We start from the raw sequence: 8,626 nt of genomic DNA, 5'->3' as shown, positions 1-8,626 counted from the left end.
TGTATAATTTATTTAGAACTAACCCAGGCCGATGCTATTTTCAGCAGAACTACCGTAGTGTTGTTTTTTGTGCAGAAATAGAAGTTCACCAAATGCAACGAGACTTTTGGACTTTTTTTTGAACAAAAGGGGCACTAGAAGCTTCATGGGAGGACCAAGAGGTGAAGGAGGTGGTCACTACCCACCAGGGTGCGCCAGCCTCCCCAGGCGCGTGCTGGTACCTAATGGCCCCCTCGTGGCCCATCTTGACGTGATTCCAACGCCAAAAATTCCTATAAATATAGAAACCTTCAGAAATAACCCTAGATCAGAAGCTCCACTGCCATAACTCTCTGTATCGATGAAAACGCAATTTGGAGACGTTCCAGTACCCAATCATCATCATCCCGGCACATGTCATGACGACCACCCTCGGGGCTGAGGGTTTGTACCAGTAGGTATGTGTTTAATCTCTCCCTCTCTCTCGTGTTCTTGAGATGGTACGATCTTGATGTATCGTGGGCTTTGTTAATATAGTTGGATCATATTGTGTTTCTCCCTCTTTATCTTGTTGTGATGAATTGAGGTTTTCCTTTGAGATCTCGTTTTATTGAATTGAATACTTTTATGGATTTGAGAACACCTGATTTATGTCTTGCTATGAATACCCATGGTGACAATGGGGTATCATATTGATTCACTTGATATATGTTTTGGCACTCAACTTGCGGATAACCAAGGTGACATTGGAGTAATGTATGCATAGGGGTTGATGTCGAAGACAAAATCCCTCTTCCGACCCCCATCATGGGTGCAAACTTGCATGATTTAGTTGATAAAATATGCAACTACACCATGTCAATTAATGATGCTGATTACTCGAGTAAGCAACATGTCTAAGAAGTATAAAGTTTCAATATACACTATTACAATGTTACAATTATTAGGTGTTACCTACATACGATAGGATCAAGTCTTAGAAGGATTCAAGGTATACTCCGCAAGGACCAGTCGTTGGACATTGATTGTTTCAACATGGCTATACGTATAATTGCACGTGACGGTAGATCCTCCGGTGCGCTTTATGGATCTACAATTTTCTATAAGTTACCACAATCACACATTATATTATCGTTGCCACCATCATGTTTCTTAACCATTTTTCACCGAGACGATTGTGATCGAGGCCGCTCTTGCTTCCGCACGAGATTTAGATTGACGGGTACAACCAGATATTCAGGCGCTAGCATCATTGCTTCGTAGCTGGACTAAGATAGACCACAACATCTCATCATGCAATTAAGTAAGTTTTGTCTGTTTTATATGGCTGTCGTGATAAATATTTATTCTTAATGAGTGTTGATTGTAGATATTGCTTCCTCATGCATCCCTTGGTCACTACATCTTGTTCGCAATCAACAAACATGCCCGTCAAGTATCTATTCTGGACCATTTTTTCCGTCCTTATCCCCGGAGAGATATGAATTAAAATTTCAGAGGATTGCATCTACCTGAATGATGCACTCGAATTAGCACAACCAGTTAGAAGTCTGATATTTTTTCTGTTTCCACGTAAATCAGCAAATTGATGTTCCAACAAGCCTACACCGGTTCGTTGCTATGAAAATCATTGTGCACATTTTATATTTATTGTCAATGACTCCCAAAATAGTGATAGTGTATTCATCTACATGGATGAATTTGGTTATTGTGTTTTTCCATTTTATGCTCTCTTGATATGGTAACAAATTTGTTCGTCCAATTTGCATGATGAGTATCCTATAGCACATGTTAATAAAAATTTAAAGGATAATTACGTGCTAATGAGATACATTGCTCTTGCAGGATGGTTATAAGCTGAGAAAGAATTTTTTTGGTACACTTGCTCGAGTATCATGCAAATGAAGCTGAAGACAACATTACATATGATGTACGACAAATTCTCAAATGCCTCGAGTAGGAAGTTAATAAGAGATAATAAAGTGGACTTGATCTCTACACACCGGTAGTCAAACTGTATTTTTTTTTTATCAAAATTTATTTGTTCATCTTCATGAATTTGTTTATTGTATTTGTCATATGTTGTGGCTATATATTTATAGACATGAATTTTGCGACGCAATATGTTTTCGTGAGGGAAAAAAGTAATCACTGTTATATGTAAACCCTGGGTTGGTACCTACCGATCCAAAATAATCTCTGTTATTTGTACATTTTGCCTTTCGCATCGCTCAACGAGACGGACCGAGCAATACAATATTGTGTGGTTGTGGCGGCCGCAGGCTATTTTCCCTGGATCTGCGCGTGTCCATGCGATTGGTTCGGCGTGGGCAGTTGTGGCGCCCGCCGTCTATTTACATCCAGTGTGCCACATAGCCCCGTCCCCCACCCCTCGCTCGTTCACTGACAAGATCTCGCGCGAAGATAAACAGAAGCGGTTGTCTTTCCCTCCTTGTAGCTGGCCGATCTCCAATCCGGCGCCTCGCCTCGCGGCTCCGTTCACGATGAGGGGAGCAAGATCGACGGCTGGGCAGCCGCCGGAGCGGGAGATTCGTTGGTAGCTGTTCACCATAGTTGGGGCGACCCTGGTGGCGAGGGGAGCAGAAACAGCGCTCCTGCTGACTCCGGCGAGTCGGCAGTGAAGCCAGATCAAAAGGTATTTCACCCCCCTGCTTATATCAAATTCAAGGTACGAGACTTGTCGCTCGGTAGTATTCCAACCCCCTGGTTAGCGTGTGCGTCTGTTGAGTGCAGTGTGATTTGGCCACAATAAGGGTCTGACTATAAACGAGCAGATCTCGTCGTGCCTGTTGGCATGCCGGTTTGAGTTGTTCCAACCACGTTTTGATTTGGTTGCAGGGTTCGCGTAGGAGCAAATCCAATAGAGCGGACGCCTTATCCTGGTAGAATGGGTGGCCTGGAAAAGTCGATACGTGGTTTTGCAGAACGAGACGGTAACAAAGTTTTTAAACCAGAATTGGGCACCACATTCGACTCGTTGACTGAACCATATGATTTTTGCAATTTGTTTTCATGGGAACTCGGTTTGGGATCAGATAGGGGAAAAGTCGGCTAAACCCTGACAAAAGGAAGACCATGCAGGAGATTGTATGTGGATGCTCGGTAAGTGGAACAATCGTGCCAATACCTACTTTTTATATCCATGTGAAGGTACTCTCTTAATTCAGAACATAAAATTACCACTTTTTCTGCTTCTTCAGCCTCTAAGATAGGCAATTACTTTCTAGAGTTCTCACTTGCTAATATAGACCTTCCTAATCCAGTTTTGAACACTGGAGTGTCACCGTCACCATCTAAATGAGCTCCATCCTACAGAAAGAAATTTTGATTGTCAGTAAATACAAAATACTTATTTATCACAAATTTAGTTATAAGAGAGCACGCCTGTTACGAAACCATGATGTGTGTTTAGAGAGCAATTTACCTTCCAATTCCTTTGCAATATTCCTTGGCTCCAGAACTGCAGATGCCCTCTTAAGTGAGCTCTTACTTATAGCAATTGACCTCCCTAACCCAGTTTGGAACAACGGCACATGGTCATCATCCTCCCGATTTTTCTCTATTCGAGTGACTGAAAAAGATAATCTGATCTGAGGAACACCCCAGATGTGTCAGTACTAATATTGTCATGCTGATCAAATTTTGACTAGATGGTAACACAGGCACAAAACTAGACAACATTTTATAGTCAACTTGAGAAAATCATGTACCTTGCATTGCACTATCTTCCTTCAGAGTAACACTTGTACTGTTCACGGTCAAACTGCTGCTCATCAAAACAGACATTGGTGTTTCAGTCTGAAGAGTTGTGGCACAATCACTGCTATCTCCACGTCCTGAATCTTAAAGAATACAAAGAAAAATGCTGATCTTCCGCATTAACTTTGGACAAGTAAATAATAAGCCCGTGTGTTTATGTACCAGTTTTTTTAAAAAAAATTCTTCCTCCAATACTGCCCTTGCCTTGTGAACAGAGCTCCAGCTCACAGCAGCATGCTTCCCTAGTAGTCCTGTTTGAAACATTGGGAACTGGCAATCGGTACCCCAATGTCCTACACAAATTAGCCACTTAGAAATAATGTGTGTAGTTGTTTAGATAAATTGAAAGACAGATAGTTCAAGCTTTTTTAATGGAAAGGAGACTGGAGGAACGAGAGGAGTACACGGGGAGGTTAAAAAAAGCAAAATAAATAAGGGAGAAAGTGACTTCCAGGATACGACTAGCCTCCCAAGGGACGGTCCAGGAAAAAGAATAGCGAGGGAGACCGTCGAGGACGAAAATGGCTGGGCCTCATTAATGACAAACGATAGACAAGGCTAGCACTGTGCAATATTGGAGAAGGCAGCGCAATACGTCGCATAATGCTCGAGCATGCGTGCATCTCCAGGTGGAAGGACAGTCCAGATAATAATACCACATGGTAGCATGAGCCGTACCAAATTTTCGAATCCTACTTATATATATTTGTCAAACCCTACCTTTTAAACGTTGTACGGTTAAGGTTAGACGAATGGCCAAAAAATTGACGAGTACTTCAATGTGTCGAGTTGATTTTGTCTATTTTTTTTAGCGTTTGATTTTACCTTACACGATGAACATAGTTTTGAAGTTTCGTATGCATATATACTTTTTATTTCTTTTAATATAAGTACTTGGAGTAGGTTCATTCTAATGAAGAAAAACCTACCATGCAGGAAGGTTTGTTTCTCTTTTAAATAAAGAAAGGACAAGCAACCTAGCCAATATACAAAAGCAAAAAAAAGGTAAAGCATGCGTGCATCATCAGCCACATCAACAAAAATCTAGGACATCTTTATCTGATGTTGATGTTATGCACGGTCCAGAAATGTAGCGTCAGTCCACAATCAAAAAGCATAGCACAAGTCTCGTCGTTACAATCATTGATCATATCATGTCTTCGTCTATAAAATGAGGCATTATAGCGCGAGTTACTTATTACACACCACAAGCACGAGGGCTCCTTCTTTGCTATGATTTGCTGACGTTGCCTATAGTTCAAAGGTAGGTTACACTGGAAGTACGTATGATCATCTTATTTAAAGGAAAAGTACAGACATTTAGCTGTATGTATAGATCATAATTCCAATCAACTTGTTAATTTTTTATTAACATTGTTAATGTAGATTAATTTTTTTTATCTAAACAACGACTCGCTCATAGGTATTATTTTTAATTTAATTTGCAATTGCTTTAAACAATACTTTTAGCTAACAATCATTGTGAAACTGACTTTCATTTCTTTAGATTTTTTTGCATAGTAATGCACGTTGGACCATTTCATACAGACTATTATGCTGTAGTTGGCATGAGAGAAATAACAATAGTCGCTAGCAATTATGATATAGTTTTTTTTTTGACTTTTTGTAAGAAACTTGATTTATATGAGGAAGATCTCAAACAAACATAGTACACCAATGCTATTCTTGAGGTCTTTAACATGAAAATTCATGATGCATCAAGTAAATTTATAAGTTTCATTTCTTTGGATAGTTAATATAGTGACGAGAAGAATCAAATGGATTATAAATCAAAGTTATATACTTACTTGATGCATCATCAATCTTTATGTTGGAGGCATCGAGAATAACATCGATATACTCTGCTTGTTTGAGATCTTTCTTGTATAAATTAAGTTTTTGCCAAAAAGTTGAATAAAACTATATCATAATTGCTAGCGATAATTGCTATTTCTCTTATGCCATTTACGGTATAACAGTTCGTATGAAGTGGGCCGACGTACATTACTATGCCAGAAACATCTAAAGAAATGAAAGTCGGTTTTCTTAATGATCGTTAGCTAAAAGTATTGTTTAAAGCAAATGCAAATTTAATTAAAAATAATATATGTGAGCGAGCCATTGTTTAGATCAAAAAAATTCATTTGCATTAACAATGTTAATAAAAGAATTAGCAAACTAATTGGAATTATGATCTACACGTATAACTAAATCTCTGTGTTTCTTTCTTAAATAAGATGATCGTACTTCGGCAACCCACATTTGAACCATGGGCGGCGGTAGCAAATCGTAGCAAAGAAGGAGCCCTCTCGTGCTTATGATGTGTACTAAGTAACTCGCGCTACAAGGCTTCGTTTTATAGAGGAAGACATGCTATGATCAATGGTTGGAGCAACGGGACTTGCGCTATGATTTTTGATCATGGACCGACGCTATACTTCTGGACTGTGTATAGCGTCAACATCAGATGGGGGCGTCTTAGATTTTTGTTGGTGCAGCTACTGGTGCATGCATGCTTTATCTTTTTTTGTTTTTATATTGGCTAGGCTGCTTGACTTTTTTATTTGTAAGAGAAACAAGCTTTCGTACATGCTAGGTTTCTCTTCATGGCTTTCGATGAGAGTGGACATACTTTAATTTACTTGTATTAAAAGAAAAAAGGTGTACTCATGCAAATTGACTTTCATCATGCAAGGCAAAATAAGATGCTAAAAAAGTAGGGCAAAATCAACTCAGCACATTGAACACGTCAATTTTGTGGCCATTCGCTTGACCTGAACCGTACAATATACAGAAGGTAGGGTTTGATGAATATATATATAGGTAGTGTTTGGTAACTTTGGTTGGTGGATACCGATCGAGGGTTTACATATAATTGACATTATTATTTTTCCGGCGCGAAAACATATTGCATCGCAAAATTCATGTTTATAAATATATAGCCATAACATATGGCAAATACAATAAACAAATTCATGGAGATGAATAAATATTTTTTGATAAAAAAAGACAGTTTGACTACTGGTGTGTAGAGATCAAGTCCACTTTATTATCTCTTATTAACTTCCTACTTGAGACACTTGAGAATTTGTCGTACATCATATGGGATGTTGTCTTCAGCTTCATTCGCATGATACTCGAGCAAGTGTATCAAAAAAATTCTTTCTCAGCTCATAACCATTCTGCATGAGCAATGTATCTCAGGAGCATGCAATTATGCTTCAAACTTTTTATTAACATGTGCTATAGGATGCTTACTATGCAAATTGGACGAACAAATTTGTTACCTTACCATGTGAGCATAAAATGGAAAACAAAATAACCAGATTCATCCGTGTAGATGAAATACACTATCATTATTTTGGGAGTTAATGACAATAAATATAAAATGTGCATAGTGATTTTCATAGCAACTACCGATCTAGGCTCGTTGGAACATCAATTGTTGATTTATGTGGCAAAAAAAAATATCACACTTCCAACCTGGTTGTGCTAATTCGAGTGCATCATTCAGGTAGAATGCAATCCTCTAAAAATTTAATGCATGTCTCTCCGGGGATAAGGACGGAAAAAATTGGTCCAAAATAGATACTTGACGGGCATGTTTGTTGATTGCGAACAAGATGTAGTTGCCAAGGAATGCATGAGGAAGCAATATCTACAAGCAACACTCATTAAGAATAAACATTTATCACGACAACCAATAAAATAGACCAAACTTACCCAATTGCATGATAAGATTTTGTGGTCTATCTTAGTCCAGCTACGAAGCAATGATGCTAGCGTCTGAATATCTGGCTGTACCCGCAAATCTAAATCTCGCGCGGAAGCAACGGTGGCCTCGGTTAAAGCCATCTCGATGAAAAATGGTTAAGAAACATGATGGTGACAATGATAATATAATGTGTGATTGTGTACAGAAAATTGTAGATCCATAAATTGCACCGGAGGATCTACTGTCAGTAAGGGCTTTTCACGTGGAAGTATACGTATACCATGTTGAAACAATCAATGTCCAACGGCTGGTCCCGGTGGAGTATACCTTGAATCCTTCTGAGACTTAATCCTATCGGATGGTGTTTAGAGCTTCGCACCCATTCCTTTTTGTAGGTAACAGTTAATAATTGTAACATTGTAATACTGTATATTGAAACTTTATACTTCTTACACATGTTGCTTACTCCAATGAATCAGCATCATTAATTGACATGATGTGGTTGCATATTTTGTCAACTAAATCATGCGCGTCTGTGCCCATGATGGGGGTCGGAAGGGGGCTTTTGTCTTCGGCTCCATGAGGTGAATCTTGCCGCTTACTCTTGCGATCCTTCAGGAACTTAAGATCGTACTTTTTCTTCATTGTGAGGCTAGTAGTACATTGGACTTCCTTTTAACTTATTAAGTCATGTCTCCAACATTATGACAACTAATTTTCATGAAAATTCTTTCATGTTCTCTTGCATATAGTAATTAAAAAGAATTTGTTAAAAAATCACCATTTGAGATGAAATCCGATATTAAGAAGAAAGAGACACCTGAGTGAATTGATCGGACAAAAGATCTCCTGTCCAATACTCCATAAAATTTGACATAAACAATCTACATGACGTGATGCAATATTGAAATATCTCTTTAGGCTTTCATCTCAATATAAATAAAGTATTTAAACAAGTAATAATGTTCATTGTACATGTCTCCATGCATGGTCAAACGTATCTATTACCTCAAAGTTTTAGCTAAAAAATAAGACCATATTTGTGTACAAAATATATTATTCACAAGACTTACTATTCTATCATAGATTTCTCTATAATTCAGTTCGGAGCATGAGATGTGTTCAACATACCCATATGTTTGGAGTGGCTTT

At 38.5% G+C, this 8,626-nt stretch overlaps 1 long non-coding RNA gene across 3 annotated transcripts; it reads left to right on the top strand.

Annotated features, from left to right (window-relative positions):
• The first annotated feature begins 2,308 nt into the window (after positions 1–2,308).
• Positions 2,309–8,236, top strand: LOC123448712. Of its 3 annotated transcripts, XR_006631920.1 has the most exons (5): positions 2,309–2,635; positions 2,839–2,933; positions 3,036–3,102; positions 4,696–7,869; positions 7,954–8,236. It is a non-coding gene; the product is annotated as an uncharacterized LOC123448712 (long non-coding RNA). The 3 variants fall into 3 exon arrangements; XR_006631918.1 differs by having other exon boundaries at positions 2,328–2,635; positions 5,997–8,000; XR_006631916.1 differs by having other exon boundaries at positions 2,328–2,635; positions 4,696–8,000.
• The last annotated feature ends 390 nt before the right edge of the window (positions 8,237–8,626 follow it).

The sequence above is a fragment of the Hordeum vulgare genome, chromosome 1H (assembly GCF_904849725.1).
Source record: "Hordeum vulgare subsp. vulgare chromosome 1H, MorexV3_pseudomolecules_assembly, whole genome shotgun sequence".
Classification (NCBI taxonomy): Eukaryota; Viridiplantae; Streptophyta; class Magnoliopsida; order Poales; family Poaceae; genus Hordeum; species Hordeum vulgare.
This window is presented reverse-complemented; position numbering and strand designations above follow the sequence as displayed.